General features: G+C 32.8%; 1 protein-coding gene across 2 annotated transcripts in view; it reads right to left on the bottom strand.

Moving 5' to 3' along the window:
• The window catches only part of LOC114324306 (clavesin-1), an 84,720-nt gene that overhangs the window by 12,666 nt on the left and 52,585 nt on the right, over positions 1-19,469 (bottom strand). The gene's annotated exons all lie outside the window — the stretch shown is intronic.

Here is a 19,469-nt window from a genome sequence, read left to right on the forward strand (position 1 = left end):
TTTCAACGGATGCACTTGTAGCCGGAATTATTAAAAATAGGTTTGCCAATTTAAAGGGTTCCTGTAATGCATTATCAAGTTCTGAAGACGTTAAATATTGATACAATTCTCGTACATTTTTTTAAATATAATCTGGATCATTATAAAGAACTGTCAATTCTGTTTTTTAACTTTACTGTGTCAAATTTTTGTCCATATAGCTGTACAAATTGATGAAAGGAACTATCTGAAAATGTTTTACTTTAAATTAGAAAACCTATTTTTAAGTTGGATAATCATAGTGTCAAAAATTAAAAAAAAAGTCGTCAACGACACTCATCCATGATTAATTGCACGCACACTGTAATAGGTAAGTAACCATTGTAACCATTCAAAAAAGTGGTAACGTGCCTACTAATATCCACAGCGCGCGTACGCCTTCGCCTTTCAAAATTTTCATACAAGAGCCGTCTCCGACCGTCTGACCGATAGCCGATGGACCTTCATTTGTATCCACATTTAAAAGTGGTAACATTAAGCGCCGGACTGCACTTGCGATTTTCTAGTCTCGCAATTGTTTTGTCGCGAAGATTGAATACATTGTTTCATATACAAGTCAATCTACGATTATTTAGTCGAAAATGGATTGACTTGTATTTGAAACAATGTGTTCAATCTTCGCGACAAAGCAATCGCTCGACTAGAAATCACAAGTGGAGTACGGCGCTTATTGTTACCACTTTTAAATGTGGACACAAATGAAGGTCCATCGGCTATCGGTCGGACGGTCGGAGACGGCTCTTGTATGAAAATTTTGAAAGGTGAACCTGCAACCGAGTCGCATAAATTCGCCAATATTTTCGTGCGTCTAGTTGGCTTTTTAGTGAATTACTATTAACCCTCATATTTCTATTGAAAAAAAAAATAAAATGGAATTATTTCACAGTAGTCATAAAATATATATTTGCAAGATTTTTAACTGTTACCAATGGTAACAGTGGTTGCATGGACGCTTCGCTGGTGCTGAAGGGTGTAATTAAACTCAATGTAATTAAACTCAGAATACTCCTTTCCAAAGATAGTCGCTTTTGTGTGCGGTTCTGACTGAGCAAAGCATAGTTGTTTGCCTCGTACTCAGAGGCCGTACAAAAGGTATTCCGAGTTTTCGAAAAAGCGCGTTGTTCTGCGCCTATAGTGGTCTGCTGAATACCATAACTATGTATAACATAGATCAGGGGTCACCAATTAGCGGACCGCGGTCCGCATCCGGACCGTAAGCTACTTTTGTGCGGACCGTCATTAAATTCAGAATATAGCGATTGGCAATTTTGAAAATGTTTGGCCATGAAATTGTATATTATGTTTGACGCAACTTATGTGTGCGAAGCCGCTTTATCAAGAATGATCTTTATTAAAAATCGGTGCAGATCTCAGCTAACAAATGAATATCTCAACTCCCCAATGAGAATCAGTCGCACCAAACTTACTCCAAACTTCAGACAGGTTGTACATAATAAAAAATGTCATTTTTCTCACTGATAATTTAATTTTGTAAAGAATGAAAAATTTTCTGATTCGGTTTTTTTTGTGGATTCCTGTTCAAAAATGTACCCTTAAACAAATGAGAAGGGTCGCGGGATGCCGGTCAAAACAATATTTTTATAGAAATTCAAAATTACCTTTTCTCCCCGAAAATTGTATTTAAAAAAGGTCTCTTGTTATTTTTTTCAAAAGTTGACGGTTTTCGAGTTATACACTCTGAGCTTCGCTGGTGTCGCTCCTAGCGGACTACTAATTCAACTTTCACCGGTAATTTTTAAATTTATTATTTAATTGTTATCGCTTAATATTTACAACGCAAAAAAGTAATTAAATTGTAATCGATTTTTTTAAGATTTTACTAATCATTTTGACGTTCTATTGATAAAATATGAATTTCTTACTTCGGACACTTTCACAATTATCGTGTAGATGGCGCTAAGATTAATAGAATAATTTATAATTACATATTACGGAACATTAAAAAAACTTAATTTCAGTATTTAAAACGTAAGTATATTTAAGGTAAAAATATATACTTACCACAGCTTTGACCAACTAATATTTTTTATAATTAATGTTTTTAATTTTAATTTTAAATTAATCACTTTGACATTTATGTCAAATTTCCGGTAAAGGTTTACAGACTTGTCACTACTGGCGCTCGCGAATTTGTAAATATCCCCTCTACGTACGAGCTCACAGCGTATAAGCGATTTAAAATCTGAAATATGTGAAAATACCTACGCATTTTCGAGGTTTGAAAACTCATATGTAAATTATTAATTTTCAGGTTGCCGAGTGCCAAATTGAAGTTTATAAATTCAATTTCAAGATTCTAACGAGTAATCGGGACTTACTTCAATATAGACTGTTGTTAATTATGCGGGTCCACTCGACTTTTAAGTCTCCGCACATCGCAATTTATGGTGCGGCTCTGTCGCACTTATTATACATATTATATTTACTTATGCAAAAAATGCGCAACAAATACTTCACATTTATTAAAATTTTATAATTTATTATTAACATATTTTTTTCTTAATGATTTATTTATTTATTCAATTAATTATTGCCAATGTGTTAATTAAATACGCCAATAAAAACAAACGGTCGAAATTAAAATAAGCCCCGATAACTCATCAGAATCTTTAAATTGAATGTTTAAACTTCAATTTAGGCACTTGACAACCGCAAAACTAATAATGTTCACATGAATTTTCAAGCTTTGAAAATGCTTATTTTTGCATTTTTCAGTTTATAAGTCGCTTAAAACTTGAAATCTATCAAGTTTTAAGAAAAATGACAGAAAATCTTTTTTGTTTAAGATGACCCAAAAATGCTAAAAACATATTTTTGGGAGCAAAAAAGGTGATGTTTTGGATTTATTCAAAAACTGTTAAAAACAATTTCTGCCTAAACATTTCGCACTGCACCCTTCTGATTTGTCTACCGAATTGAAACAACTAGGCAGGTAGTGTTAACTCCGGACCGCGGAAGTGTCATAGGTTTTCGAAACGGACCCTCAGGAAATATAATTGGTGACTCCTGACATAGATACTCGATATGACAGCTGAAGCGGAGTCTAAAGTGAATTATTTCTTTAACTTGTTGTCTGGATGTCTAAAGAATTTAAGTTGGATTTTGTTGGGGTGTACATTACTCTTCAAATATTGTTAGACGTGGAGTAACTTTTCTCTGTTTCTTAATACCGCTTTACAGCTTGCAATTCTACCTGCAAGACGCAAGAAAGTTGCCTAAAGGCATGCGCAGTATGTCGTCAGTTGATTATTGTATGCAACACTTCTTGCAATTGCACGATAATCGGTTTGGTGCCATTTTCTCTGCAAGCTGTCATGCAAGTCTAGGGGAATTTGTAGGAAGTTTGAATTTTCCACAATATCAAATGTCATAATCACTGATTGACACGGATTCACGAATACATGCCGATCAGCTGTTTTCTGTTTGTGAAACATATCAACGATGGGAATGAATAATGAAATGGCACTTTATGAGATTTTATAATAATTGTATATTAAGATACGGAAGCTTTCTCCTCTAGCTAAGTACCTTAAGAATAATTAATTTGTGTTTCGCAGAAATAGTATCTCGAAGTATAGATTTCTTTGTGATTATGTGTTCAATTTTTCCCAAGAGTTTATTAAAATGTACCTTCATTCATTTGTAGAAAATTAGAGTAATTTTCATCATCTACTTGAATAAATTTTTCTGTTAGAGGCATATTACCCCTCTTCGCCTCTTCGTGTTTAACTAAGATCTTACCCACCATCTCCGATCTCGGCGTTCTAAATTAGTAACTAAAAGGCTGGCTGCAGCAATAATAATTAATACTTAAGGTTGCTGCTAATACCGCCTTTTTCCTTTTATGTTTGGCTATTTTTGATAGTCTTGGCATTTCGAAATTTACCAAATTAAATAAACAGCAATAAAGTAATTAAAAAAACACAAAAGTTTATAAGTTAGGTTAAGGGTAAAACTTTCAACATTAATTGCATGCAAGCCGGGTTGCAAGCTGTACAATCGCACATATAGACCATGCAATAGACTTGCATGAAAGTCTTGCATGCAAGAAATTGCAGCAAGTTTTCTTGCCAGCTGTAAAGCGGTTTTTATAGTTTCTTGACTATATGTTTTGTTTTGGTTAAAAAAGTTAGTTTCTCTTGGCAGCTCTTTTGTACACAGTGACCATATCAAAAACATGGATCATATTATAGCAATCAATATTTCATATATAGTCCAAAGAAAAACATCGTTTACGTATTTCTGCAACTTCATGCTTATTTGTCTATTTTTATAAATATATATCAACAACTCATTATAGTGGTAATCAATTACATAAGGTTTCCATCCAATTTATCTTTCGAATTACGTGTAACAAAATGTTAATGAATAATATAATATATCGTTTGTTAAATTTCTGGCCCAATTTTATTTGTAATTATTACAAAAAATATTATTTAAAATGCTAATTTTTTAATATATTATGTTACGCAATAACAAATGTTTGTTTCACCCTAATAATTTCATCCTCCATCATAATTTGAAATTTTAAAGAAGCCAGGCATGACCAAATATTTTTATTATACAATCAAAATTGACACCCGAGGAGATAAAGAAAGGTCAGATTTGTCGTATCAGTCAAATAACTTTCGGTGATATATTTCTTATCACCGATAAAAAATTCAAACAATTCATGTTAAAAGGTTTACCAAAATAGTTTTTGAAAATGAAATACATTATTTTTGTTTTTTGAAACCTAGTACCTATAGTAGGGGAGGAAAGTATGCTAAATTTGCAGTTACTCGAGCGTTATGGGGACCTATTGCGTTGTGAAGAGTAGGTTCTAAAACCAAAAAAAAAAAGTTAAGTTAAGTTTTCCATAAAGTGGGAGACTTTCCATTTTTTAATTTAATTTTATATTTCCAACCTTATGCTATGCCGATGATGCAGTACTAATTGCTGATAACGAGGATGACCTACAAAGGCAGCTCCACACCTTCAATGCCTATCACAGCAAACAAACTTAATATGAGAATATCATTAGAACAAACTAAATGTATAGTGATCAGTAAAGAGCCGCGTAGATGAAAACTAGAAATAGACGGCAAAATTGTAGAACAAGTAATGAAATTCAATTACCTAGGAGTAGAGATCACTAGTGACAGGGATATAAGAACAGGGACCAAAAGGCAAGCAGCAAAAGTAGCAAGAGAAACCTCCGAGAAACCATATGGACAAACAAATATCTGACCACGGAAAGCAAAATGAAAGTATACAAGACAACAACAATACCAATACTGACATATGCAGCGGAGACAAGGGCCGATACAAGAAAGACGAAATAACAAATCAACAATATCGAAATCAACATCTAAATACCCACTATGATGTAAAATCGAAATTGATGGGAAAATAATAAAGCAGGAAGCAAGGTTTAGATATCTGGGAATGCGAATAGATATAACCAGTTACGGAGATGTTGAAGAGGAAGTACGACAACAAAGCTTAAAAGCAAGTAAACCGGCGGGATCTCTTAATGGCACAATCTGGAAGAACAAACACCTAAGACAAGACACAAAAGCAAGAATCTATAAAGCAGCAATTAGACCTATATTGACATACACGGCGTAGAAAAGACCTGACACATCTAAAATGAGACGACTACTAGAAACAACAGAGATGAAAATACTCGGACGAATATCAGGGAGAAGTCTGTTGGATAGGGAGAAAGCGAAAACATAAGAAGATCACGAAATGTAGAAGACATAAATTGATGGGTGACAAAACGGAAACAGGAGTGGAACGAACACATTAGTAGAATGGTAGAGGATAGGATAGTACGAATAGCACGAGATAAGTCACCAAATGGACGAAGAAGTATTGGCAGACTAAGAAAAAGATGGTGCGATAACTTAAATAATTTAGGAGGCTAATATTGAAGAAGAAACAGGCTTTATAGCCTACACACATGAAGGAAGAAGAAAAAGAAGCAATATTGAAATAAAAGTAGTATGATCAATACTGGGGATATCATTAAGAGACAGACAAAGGCCTACATACATGAAGGAAGAAGAAGAAGAAGAAGCAATATTGAAATAAAAGTAGTATGATCAATACTGGGGATATCATTAAGAGACAGACAAAGCAACAGAAGCATACGCGGACAATGCAAAATTCAAAATATTAACAGGTGGATAAAAACAAGAAAAAAAACTGGAACGAACGTGTAAACCGAATGAGACCAGATAGATTAGCGAGCATCTGTAAAAACAACATGCCATACAGCAGAAGACCCGTTGGAAGGCCGCCGAAAAGGTGGAAAGACAATGTACAGTCAACAACAACTGTAACAGAATAACAGAATAAGAGGCAGACAAACAGGAGTAATCCTAGTCGGACCAAGAAGAAGAAGAACCCGTCATTGATATTTTTATTATTTGTTTTCAATATTTTTTTTAATTTGTCTAATGAAACGGTTTATTTTGATATTTATTTATTCCTCATATCATTAATATTTTAATAAATGTAAATTGGACAGGTTTCTATGAATCTAGTGTAGAGTTTGAACTTTGAGTTTTCCTTGTTTTGGTCCAATCTGCACCTCCGCCTCCCACTGAATTTAATTTTTAATATTATAGACCACTTGAACTTTGTCCTCTGATTTCATCGTTTCATTGAACTACGATATCTAAGTTCCCGATTAAAGTATTGTACTAAAAATTGATATTTTTTATTTTTCTCATTTAAAAGGCACGTTTAGAAGTACTAATGTGAAATAAAAGTGATTTATGACAGTTTGGGGTACTTGTACCTTCACCTTCACCTCTCTAGTGATTAATCGGTTGATTGTTGCTAGAATGGTGTTTTGTTATAAAATCGTAACCATGGAAACCGAAAAAAAAATTGAATTATTCTTTAGATGTATTCTTTACAAACAAGAATTTGTTTACTTGTCACTGATAAGTTTATGGATTTGGAGTTTGCTGAAGACTATCATAATGAAGACTAAGAATCAATTATACAGGGTGTTTCATTGGGAAAAGGAAATACTTTAATGGTGAATAGAGGTTACCGAGCCGGTTCTAGATATAGTACATTTTTTGCCCTACCGACTTTTATAACCGAGTTACAGGGTGTTTTATCGATTTTGCCCATTTCTTTCCTAAGCCATAACTTTAGAACCACCCTGTATATTTTTTTGATATTTGGTACACATATGTCTCATTCAAAACCCAAACGACCGACATACTAACCATAAGAAAAATCCAGGTCCGGATTAACAAAAAATTATAAAGTATTTGTGACCTTAAAACAACACTCTGTATATTGAAATTTTGAAAATCTGTTTGCATATTTGAAAAGAGCACAAAAAAGTAAGTTTAATGGTTCGCTTCAATTTTTCGGCCAGAAAATTTTATGACATTAATTTTGAAATTATATTGAATTTTTTAAGAACTTTGACATTAAAAAGCAGATATTATTAACTTTTAGTTATAAATTGTTAAAGTTAATGAATAAATACTCATTTTAAAAATAATCAATACTTATTTACCACATTGGAACGACCCAATTACTAATGACAAGAAAAATCCAGGTCCGGATTAAGAAAAAAATGCAAAGTAATTGTAACCTTGAAACAACACCCTGTATATTGAAATTTTAAAAATTTGTCTGCGCATTTTAAAAGAGCATGAAAAACTGTGATTAAAGGCTTATTTTAATTATTTAATTTGATTTAATTACATCAATTTGAAATTATATTGAAATTTTAAAGAACTCCTGAGATTAAAAACCAGGTATTGTTAACTTTTAATAATAATTTGATGTTAATGAATCAATACTTATTTTAAAATACTTAATACTTATTTACTACGCTGGCTTCATATATTCTCTGGATTTGTAGCTATATGCACATCATTAAAAATTAGAATTGCGAGAATTGGGATATTTTAATGATTTAGTAAAGAATAAAAAAAACTGCTACATCTAATAAAACAAAAATTCGTTACAATTCAACAATTTAACATAAATTAAAAATATTTGAACTGTAACAGTTGCTGAAAATGTCCGCCATTTTGTTCGATGCATTTCCTTGCTCGTTTTAAAATATTTCGAATCGATTTTCTAAGTACATTGGGATTGTTCTTCATTTTTCTGGTAGCTTCTTGTGACCTTGACAGAATTAATCAATATGATTTCAAAATTGCCGTAACTAAATTATCTGCGCAAAAATTTGACATGCACCTTTAACGCAGTTTTTATACTCTTTTAAAATGCACAAACAAATTTTCAAAATTTCAATATACAGGGTGTTGTTTGAAGGTCACAATTACTTTATATTTTTTTCTTAATCCGGACCTGGATTTTTCTTGTCATTAGTAATTGGGTCGTTCCAATGTGGTAAATAAGTATTGATTATTTTTAAAATGAGTATTTATTCATTAACTTTAATAATTTATAACTAAAAGTTAATAATATCTGCTTTTTAATGTCAAAGTTCTTAAAAAATTCAATATAATTTCAAAATGAAAGTCATAAAATTGCCTGGCCGAAAAATTGAAGCGAACCATTAAACTTACTTTTTTGTGCTCTTTTCAAATATGCAAACAGATTTTCAAAATTTCAATATACAAATATATATATTTTTTTGTTAATCCGGACCTGGATTTTTCTTATGGTTAGTATGTGGGTCGTTTGGGTTTTAAATGAGACATATGTGTACCAAATATCAAAAAGTATACAGGGTGGTTTTAAAGTTATGGCTTAGGAAAGAAATGGGCAAAATCGATAAAACACCCTGTAACTCGGTTATAAAAGTCGGTAGGGCAAAAAAGTACTATATTTAGAACCGGCTCGGTGACCTCTATTCACCATTAAAGTATTTCCGTTTCCCAATGAAACACCCTGTATATAGCAATAGTGTTAATATAAAATATTTTAAAAATATATTCTTTTTCTTCCTAGACGATCGTTTGATTCGGACCACCATGAATTTTCAATAATTTCTCTTAATATGTCTCCATTTATCTCTATCCTCTTAAAATTTGAAGCAAATATTTAGTGGAGCTCTGACCTCTTTTGTGATGTGGTCCACACACATTGTTGGTTGATCTTCCCCAGTCTCTCGTTCTTTGCACCTTCCACTGTAGTTTCAACTTCTCCAGACCATCTGTACACACCACATGACCAAATAAGCGGTAATTTCTTTTTTCAGTCACAATGTTTCGAAGGTTATTTGTAACGTGCAGCTGTCTAAGAATAATAGACTCAAGAAGGTTCTTCTTGCGGTCCAGGATATTTACATCTTTGTCAGCAAAACATTTCTAACGCATCTATAGTGATAGAAAAATGGAGAAGACCATTGTCTTTACAAAGCCTATCGACGGTTAAACTGCAAAACCTCGTAAGTCAGCTTTATGTAACTTTAGAGGAGAGACGAAAAACATTTTTATGTAAGATTCAATTTATTCGTTTTGTGTGTGTAGGGTTCTTTATAGGTAACGATTCCATTACCATTAAGTAAAATTCAGTAATATTGTTTTGTTTGTCAAAGAGCGACTTACGAGGTTTTGTAACTTAAAATCTTACTTATGAGGTTTTTGTAGATGTCGCTAGTACCAATAAATTTAAATATTGACTTACTAGCTTTCGTAGTTTAAAAGATATGTAAAAGTATAAACCAACAAATTATTAAAGTAATAATAGACCAAAAATCGACTTACGAGGTTTTGCAGTTTAACCGTCGTTATCTTTGTGTTCATGGTGATTATGTGGCTTTTCCATACTTTGGTGAGCTTTGTCATTGCTCCCTTGGTCATAGCTGACCTTTCGCTGGCTAGTTGTTATTTTTTATATCTATGATCATAATCTTTTTTTTTTATTTATTTATAGACAGCCCTGCTTCCAAACTCAGTCGTTATATTCATTTTAACAGCTTCGTTCTTAAACATAGGTCTATAGTCTATAGTGTATAATATAGGGTGTGGCAGATAACTGACCTATTAGAAATATATCGAGAATTAAAAGCAACAGAATTATAAAAATTGGAATGAAGCGGTTTGAAAGAGTGATCTATTTAATGAAAATATTTTCACCTATTTGCTACTTCCGGTTATACCGGAAGTTGCTTATAACATCGTTTTTTAACGTATATTTTTACATTTTTGTATTCTTCTCGATGTCTTCTTTCTTAAAATATGTGGTTTTTTTTAATATTATACAGGGTAGTTTAAAAGATAATTAGGTTTTATTCTTAATTTCGTAGCAACATTCACACCCTGTAGAATTGTAGCAGTTTAAAATCAAAAACAAAAAGTATAGCTAATATTTTAATTTTGGTATACAGCGTTGGTCGAAACTCGGAATGAGTATTTTCTGAATTTTCTTAAATAGAACAGAAACACCCTATATTTTAGTACTGTAATGAAATAATATTTTATGGCACTTTTTTATTTCTTAAGCATTCCCTATACCTAACTTCTTTTATTTGTGCTTAATTGTTAATCGCACCAACACTCTTAACTACGTAGGTATTTTGATAGCTCAACCATTATTGCTAATTTTAAGGATCAGTCTAGATTAATATGTGTATTTATTTCCGAAACATTATTTGTGATTGAATATTTTCACGGCCAACCAAAATTTCACGTATTTTTGGTTACAATTAATATTTGGTTTGAGTCACCAATAACTCACAAATTAAAGCAGTTAGGTATAGGGAATGCTTAAGAAATAAAAAAGTACCATAAAATATCATTTCCTTACAATACTAAAATACAGGGTATTCCATTTAAGAAAACTCAGAAAATACTCATTCCGAGTTTCGACCAACACTGTATACTAAAATTAAAAAAACTTATTAACAATTAATAACAATAGTAGACTATATTAAATTCCATTTGAATATAAATAGAGTTTTCGATGTCAAACTAATACAATTCTACAGGGTATGAATATTGCTACGAAATTAAGAAAAAAACGTAATTATCTTTTAAACTACCCTGTATAACATTACAATATTTAAAAAAGCAGACATCGAGGAGAATCCAAAAATGTAAAAGTATACGGGGTGTCCCATTTAAAAAAACGAAGTTATAAGCAACTTCCGGTTTAACCGGAAGTAGCAAAGAGACCAAAATATTTTCATTAAATAGTTCATACCTCAAAACCCCTTTATTCCGATTTTCATGATTCTGTTGCCTTTAGTTCTCGGGATATTTCTAATAGGACTTTTATCTGCCTTGCCCTGTATATCGAAATAAAAATGCAGCTGTCTAGACCATGGGCCTATAAATAAAGACACACGGGCATTGAAGCGAAGAAGTCTATTGCTACAACGGCATGTGCAGAATAAGGATTAACCACGAGTTATATCAATAGTGCAAAGAACCCTCCATACAAAGATTGCGGTGGGCAGGTCGCCTTATAAGAATGGATAATGACAGAACACCTACTAGAACGCTTAGTAGAACTATGGTGGGACGTTGGCCAGTTGAAAGACCAATCGAGAGGTGGTTAAACGAATACATTTTATTTCCGATACAATGATGTTCAGTTTATCTTTTACTCTCTTTCATATTCCGTCATGGGACAAGCCTAAGTGCTATATTCTGATAAACTAAAACGTACCAATTAAAGGATAAGATAAATACAAGTCTACTACTACTACTACATGTCGGTTTATAATGTTTTTCGCCGTCTCCAACTTCCGATCGCCACTTCGTCTGATTGTTCCATAGGTCTTCTTCTGTGTTTCTTTCTCTCAGCCCTTTGTCTATTCCTTCGCTTCAACTTTGTCTCAGTCTAACTCGTTGTCTCTTTCCCTCTAGTTGCCATTTTAGTATTTCCTTTGTTATTCGTTGTTCATCTATTCTTTGTATATGTCCGAACCAGATAAATTATTTTGTTGATAAGTCATTCGTGATTGTTCGTTTGATTTCTATTATTTCTCTAATACGTTCTTTGGTAATCTTTTATCTTCTAGATCAGGGGTGTCAAACTCAATTTTGCAGAGGGCCATATATTAAATTCAGAATGTGTCGGCGGGCCAGATTCAAATAAAAAAAATGTACTGAATTATTATAACATTTTATTTAATAGTATACTTATAATATACGGTTGTTAAAAATCATATCAAAGTTATAAAAGAGGGTAATTATTTTGAGCTCGAGGATCCAGATACCTGACTTCTCTTGTTTTTGACAAGCTCATTGATGCCAGGTATCATATTCGTTGTATTTATTTTAAGAATTGATTGGAGATGTTCATTTGTAAGTCTTGTGCGATGTTTGTTCTTATTTATTTTCATGACGGAAAACATCTGCTCACATAAATAGGTGCTACCAAACATGCACAGAATGCGTGCTGCATGCTTTTTTAATTCCGGGTAGTTATCCAAACTCTTGAAATATTGTGTATAAAATGTAAGTGCGTTAACCTCTTTAAATTTTTCTTTCAAAATACTGTCCGATTGAAGATCTATCAACTCCATTTGCAAATGAACTGGTGCCTGTGAAGCTTCAAAATTGAATGGATTGTTGAAAATTGGGAATTCCATTTCATTCATTTTGTGGAAGTCTTCAAAACGATTGTTGAATTCCGTGATAAGATTTTGCAGAAGTTGAGAATATTGATCCAATTTTTTTTTGATCCACTGTGCCAAATGATTTTAAATGAGGGAAATGATCCAAAGTTTGATTTTTTACCTGATTTTCCCACAGCCTCAACTTTGTTTCAAAGGCTTGAATACATGAGTACATTTGAGTGACAATCAGATTTTTACCCTGTAACTTTACATTCAGATCAGTCAAGTGTTTATTCATATCTACCAAAAAGGCACAATCAACCCACCAGTCATTGTCATAATCAATTGGGTTGCCTTTTTCTAACATGAAAGCTTGAATAGGGTCACGTAATGCAAAAAATCTTTCTAAAACTACTCCTCGACTGAGCCAACGAACTTCGGTGAAATAAGGGACATCAGAAAACTTTTCGTCCAAATCTTGTAAAAACTGCCTGAACTGTCGGTGATTTAGTCCTCTGCTCCTTATAAAATTTACTATTTTAATTATAGGTTGCATGACATGGTCCATTTTTAAATGTTTGGATGCCAATGATTCCTGGTGAATTATACAGTGAAATCCCACAAAATTTCCTGATGTTTTCTGTTTTAATTTAGTTACAACGCCCGAATGTTGGCCAACCATGGCAGGAGCGCCATCCGTAGTTGTGCTGCTAAGTATATTCCAATCGAGTCCATATTCTGCCATCAAATGCTCCAATGCAGAATAAATATCATTTGCTGTTGTAGTACCTGTCAATGGAACGCACTTTAATAGTTCTTCAGTTATTTCAAAGTTACTGTTAATACCTCGTATAAAAACAGCAAGTTGAGCTGTATCAACAGTATCAGTGCTCTCATCAACAGCCAGTGAAAAGTTTGTAAATTCCTTAATTTTCTCCTTCAGTTGAAGAACCAAATTTTGAGATAAATCATTTATTCTTGAAGCAACAGTGTTTCTTGATAGCGAAATATTTTGAATTATTGACTTTTGAAATGGAAATGAAACATCGGCAACTTTCAACATACAGTCTTTAATAAAATCACCATCAGTGAAAGGTTTTGATCTCTTCGCGATTTCTAATGCAATAATAAAACTTGATTTCAGGGCATCTTCGCTCTCAGTATTAGCTTTAGTAAACATCGATTGTTGACCTTGAAGTTTAGATTTTAAAGATGACAATCTGTCCATTCTTATTTTTTCAGTGTAACAATCGAATTTTGATTTATGATTCGTATCACAGTGTCTCTTCAAGTTAAACTCCTTACAAACAGCAACTGTTTGATTGCAAATCAAACACAGTGGTTTACCTTTCCATTCTATCAAAAAATATGCATTTTCCCATTTAGACTGAAAAACTCTACGTTCACTATCAACTTTACGTTTTTGTGACATTATGCCGAAATCGTAACAAATATGGAACTCGACACAATTATGGATATCGCACACGCACGACACAAACAAATGTACAATACCTTCTCAACCACTACTTCGCAACTGACTCACGTGACACATCATCTCATTGTTTGATTTGCTTGTCTAGAAAAAATGCTTAGAAGAAATGCGTACAATGTGCTTCCCCGTTTAGGATTTTGTCCTCTTCAGGGTTTGAGGTGAATGTTTGGTGTTGGCAGCAAAAGCAAACAGTCCGAAAAACACACTGGGGCAAGCGCCGTGTCCTGGTGTTCTTGGATCCTGGGTTATGCCGGACGGTGGTGTCCAGAAGGCTAGAAGCCAACAGAGAAGAAAGTTTGGTGGATTGTTGTTGGTTCCATGGACATTTACGTGTACTGTCCGTGCTTTGCTCTCGACCAGTCTCCCTAGAAACCATTGTACAACGACAGGCGAACCTGCGTCCCTCGTCGGCGGTCAGGAGGTGGCTTTGAGCGCAGCGTGGACAGTGTGCGTTCGAGTGGAGAAAATAGTTGCGGCTATTTTCTTGGGACGAACAGGTATAATTGTGCAATGAAGTTGGGAAACCGCAAAAAACCAACTTCTCCCTGTTCGGGGTAGGGAAGAGGAAATGTTAGAGGTGGGTACGGTAGGCTAACGGGGTAGCCTCAAGGATGTTTTCGTACTCCACCGGGAGTTCGTCAATGCATGTTTGCATTAGAGCGGACGGTACATGAATCTTTTTGCGTTTGGGCTTTCGGTGGAGTACGTAGCACGTGACACGTCGACGCACTTCTTTTATATCGATAAGGAAGGTTCTAGTCTAGACTCGAAGCGCATGGAAAATTCTATTGTTCTCAACAAAAATAATAGGGTGTTTCCGCTAAGAGATGGTGTTACTGTCTATCTCTCTCGCTTGTCTAGGCACGCGCTGCCTTTGAAATGACTTATAAATGTAGTGTAGTGTACGCATTTTAAAACTTCCGTAGAGCAATCGAGTGAAGTCTAAAAGCTCTAAAAAACATGATTCTTCTTTCTGTGACACATTGCGATCGCGGGCCGTATTGGTATGGCCCGGGGGCCGGATGCGGCCCGCGGGCCGTATCTTTGACATGACTGTTCTAGATCTTCCTGATGTTCTTCTCCAAAAATCCATTTCCATTGCTCTCAGTTTTGCCAGTGTTCTTTCTTTCAGTTGCCATACCTCACAGCTCTAGTGATGATTTTCACTACAGTCTCATATATTCCCTTTTTATTTTCTTTGCTGATGGATTGGTCCTATAAAATATTGTTTAAAATTGTAATGGCTTTCTACCTAACGTCTTTCTTTCTCCTATGGCTCTGTCTAATGTTCCGTCGTGCGAAATGTTGATACCTAGATATTAGTCCAAGTAATGAAGCTTAAAATAGGACAAAACCTCGCAATTTTTACAGAATGGATCGATTTGCTTGAAAATTTGAGAATAAGTAGTGGATAGTCCAAGGATCAAAATCTATATGATGCCGAAAGGCGCTTTTACCATGGGGGTGGTTTCCACCCCATCTCGGGGGTGAAAATTGTTTATTATATTTTGACCGCAAAAGTTAGTAACAACATTTACTCTAAGCAAAAAACGTTCTATACATTTTTTTGATAAAATTGATAGTTTTCGATTTATTCGCTATCGAAGTGTTAGTTTTATATCGAAGAACTCAATGTTTTTAATCAATTTTCTGCTAATAACTCCAAAAGTTTTTGTTTTATCAAAACAACTTTACTTAACAAAAATGTACCCTTTGAAAAAATAAACAAAACTGTTTTTTTTTAATTTTCTTTAAGACTAATAGTATACTTATATGTTGACTTCTTCTTTGGCTCGAGCTATACTTTATTATATGTTGGCTCTTCTTCGTCAAATGCTAAATATTGTAGTTTCAAAGTCAAAATACGGGAAAACTATGCATTTTTCGAGGACAACTTGTTTAAACTAATTTAAAGTATTTAAAAATATCTATCTCCAGAAATAAAAAAGTCTCTAGCTTAAAAAATTAAGTGACTTATAATGAAAACAATATCAGTCCCTATTTTTTTCAACGAAAAAGTGATCGGAAGCAACCCCCTAATCACTACCCTAATTAAAATTAGTCGTTGACCTTATTTGGTCTTTTTTATTTATGTATTATTAATAGGTTCTAGAAGTTTGACCGGCTTAGAATGATTAGTATTTAAAAAAATGGAGTTAAAAGCGAATAACGAAATTTTGTCGTGTGGAAAAAAATGGTTTTTTGTTCAGAATGGCAAGATTAGCATAAGAGATACGAAAAAATGTTTAAGTTGCTTATTTGATTCCCAAGAACCTGGTTTGCAAAAATTTCTTCTACGGCAAAAATTGAGTGAGCTATTGACTATTAAACCTTGTAATAACATGCAAAAACCACCTTTACCAACCCTTTCAAAGTCATCTCTTTTTGTGACTGAGGATTTTAAAAAGATTTAATATTAATAGGCTTATAGATCTTGTAAAAATCTACAAAATTCTTTTTTACCAAACTTTCTAAGATAAAAAATAAAAAACTTACGATTAAAAAATCAATATATTTATTTGAAAAAAAAAAAGGAGAAATCCAATTGGAAGCATAATAATGTAAATTAGCGGTGTTGTTAGTCATTGGCCTTATTCATTCTTATTTATTTATGTATTATTAATAGACTGTAGAAGTTTGACTGGTATGGCTTAGAATGATTAGTTTAGATTAGTTTAAAAAACTAGAGTTAAAATCGAATAACGAATTTTTAAAGTTTGGTAAAAAATGCTATTTTCTTCAGAATAGAAAGATTAACATCAGAGATACACAAGATGTTTTAATATAAGATTGTAGGTTATTTAATTCCCAACAACTTGGTTTGAAAAAAAAATTTCTACGGCAAAAATTGAGTGAATCGTAAATGAGTATATGTATATCGAAAATCATTGATTTTTTCGATATATAACCAACAGTTTCGATAGCGAATAAATCGAAAACTATTAATTTTATCAAAAAAATGCATGGAACATTTTTTGCTTAGAATTAATATTTTTATCAACTTTTGCGGTCAAAATATAATAAAAAATTTCCACCCCCGAGATGGGGTGGCAACCACCCCCATGGTAAAAGCGCCTTTCGGCATCATATAAATTTTGATCCTTGAACTATCCACACCTTATTCTCCAATTTTCAAGCAAATCGATCCATTCTGTAAAAATTGCGAGGTGAAAAGCTTCGGTTTCTGGCCTATATTTTTAGTTCTAGGTAATTACAACTAACTATGACTTATAATGAAAAAAAAACAGATGAAGACCACAGGATCTGTTATTCTAGGCCATTGTTCCTATTAGTTTAATTTAATTTGATAAAATAATCTCCCTTTTTTGTAAATCATTTAACGTTTTGCTGTCTATTTGTGTTTGACCTTCCAAAAAGTCCTCATGAATATTTGCTAGCGGTTTATACCCATAAAAACACTTTGAAGTCTTGCATGATATCTCCAAATTTATTCTTTTGGCAAATTCAACCTACTTATATCTAATTCATGACATAATAGGTAATTGAAAAAAAAAACGTTTGGTTACTTTAAATTTGATACTAATTTGTTAGCAGATACAATAGCATGTCCTAATACAATTAAAGTGAATAAAAAAATACATTTTGAAGATATTATTTCCATTATCTGGCATCGAGTTATCTCGATAAGTATCAATTTTTTTCCTTGGCACTAATCTAAAAACGATTTGCATAAAATAGCTTGCATTTATCTAAAGTACTAAGATCTAGCAGAACAAATAAAAAGATTATTGAGGTATTTTAATAAGAATAGGTACTTGATAATTTAAACAACAATTTAAAGATACTAAAATTGTATGGGAGTGTCCAAAAATATGTATATTGCATATTATTTTACAACATAGAAGCATGGACGATACTTATAGACGAAGAAAGTTAATACAATGAGAAAACTGGAAGAAAGATTTTACTATTCTATTCTCAACAATTCAAAATGGCTTCTCTGTTATCTAGTGTTTTAGCAGTGTTTATTAGTAATTTTAGTTCACTATCTCTCCTCCCCTCCCGCAAAAGCATCATTTATATTTATTTATTTTTTCGGTGAGTGGCAACCAATTTAAAAATTTCAAAAAATTGAGACACATAGTTGAGACTGCCACAATAGACCCGTAGATTATTACAAAATATGTCTATATTTTTATAGACCCGTAGATTGAGTGTACATAACGTAAAAATGCATCTTTTTTGTCGAAAAAAGCGTATAACATTTTTTTGACACACCAGAAGGTGCCAACCTTCAAAAACTCGAAAAGCTGTTTTTTTTTCGTCGTTTTGGGGATTTTTCCCATTTTATAGACTTAAAAACAGATTAAATCAAGACTTTTTATGGTTAATATATAATTTAAAATAAATGATTCCTTTTTGACATTAAAAAATTGGTCGAAATACCTTAAAACCCACAAAAAAACATAATTTTCAGGGTTTTTGCGAGTTTTAAATCCCAAAAACATGGTTTTTGGGGTTTTAAGGTGTTATTCCCAATTTTTGAATATCCTAAAGAATTTATTGCCTTCAAATTATATAAAACATATAAAAAACCTTGATTTGATCTATTTTTAAGTCTATATAATGGAGAAAATCCCCCAAAACCACTAAAAAAACAGTTTTTCGTACTTTTGAAGGTGGCACACCTTACGGAAAAATCTGAAAAAATCAGAAATGTATATCCATATCCAAAAAAAAGTTATACGCTTTTTTTCAAAAAAAAATGCATTTTAAAGTTATGTAGGTCAGGTATACTCAACCTACGCGTCTATAAAAAATAGATAAGTTTTGTAAAAGTCTCTACTATGCTTGTAAATTTTTTTAAAAAAGTGTAAAAAAGTTAAACAAATTGAATTCTGGGAGTGAGGGCAATCTACCTAATTTAAAGGGGGTATCTTTTAGTAATATAATTACTAAAAATACTTAGTTCTAAATTTATTTTCCTAGAGTTGATCAATAAATAGAGTTTGAGATAACAAAAAATAAAAAAGATAAATTCCTATATCTAAAGTAATTCCAAATTTATTTCAGATAACATTTAAAAATATGTATCTATTTTTGCTTGCTCGTTGAAAAGGTGCGTGCGTAAAGCAATTGTATGTTGTATGCATATTCAACTATGATAACATTGATAAAAAATTGTTTAAAACTCACAATGTTTAAAAAAAATATTGTTAAGTTGTTACGAATAATATGTCTACTAATATATCTATGACAAGTATAGGCGTAACCAGGGGGGTTTTGGGGGTTATAAGCCCCCATTGGGATGTACTTTGAGCTCTATACGCTTAACACCATAATACCCCTCGGAAACCTTCCAGTAGTTGTAACCCCCCCCTTTCCAGTAGTTGTAACCCCCTTAGGACATCCTGGTTACGCCTATGGTGACAATTGGCGAAGAGAAATAGAAAA

This window comes from Diabrotica virgifera, chromosome 3 (assembly GCF_917563875.1).
Source record: "Diabrotica virgifera virgifera chromosome 3, PGI_DIABVI_V3a".
NCBI classification, from domain to species: Eukaryota; Metazoa; Arthropoda; class Insecta; order Coleoptera; family Chrysomelidae; genus Diabrotica; species Diabrotica virgifera.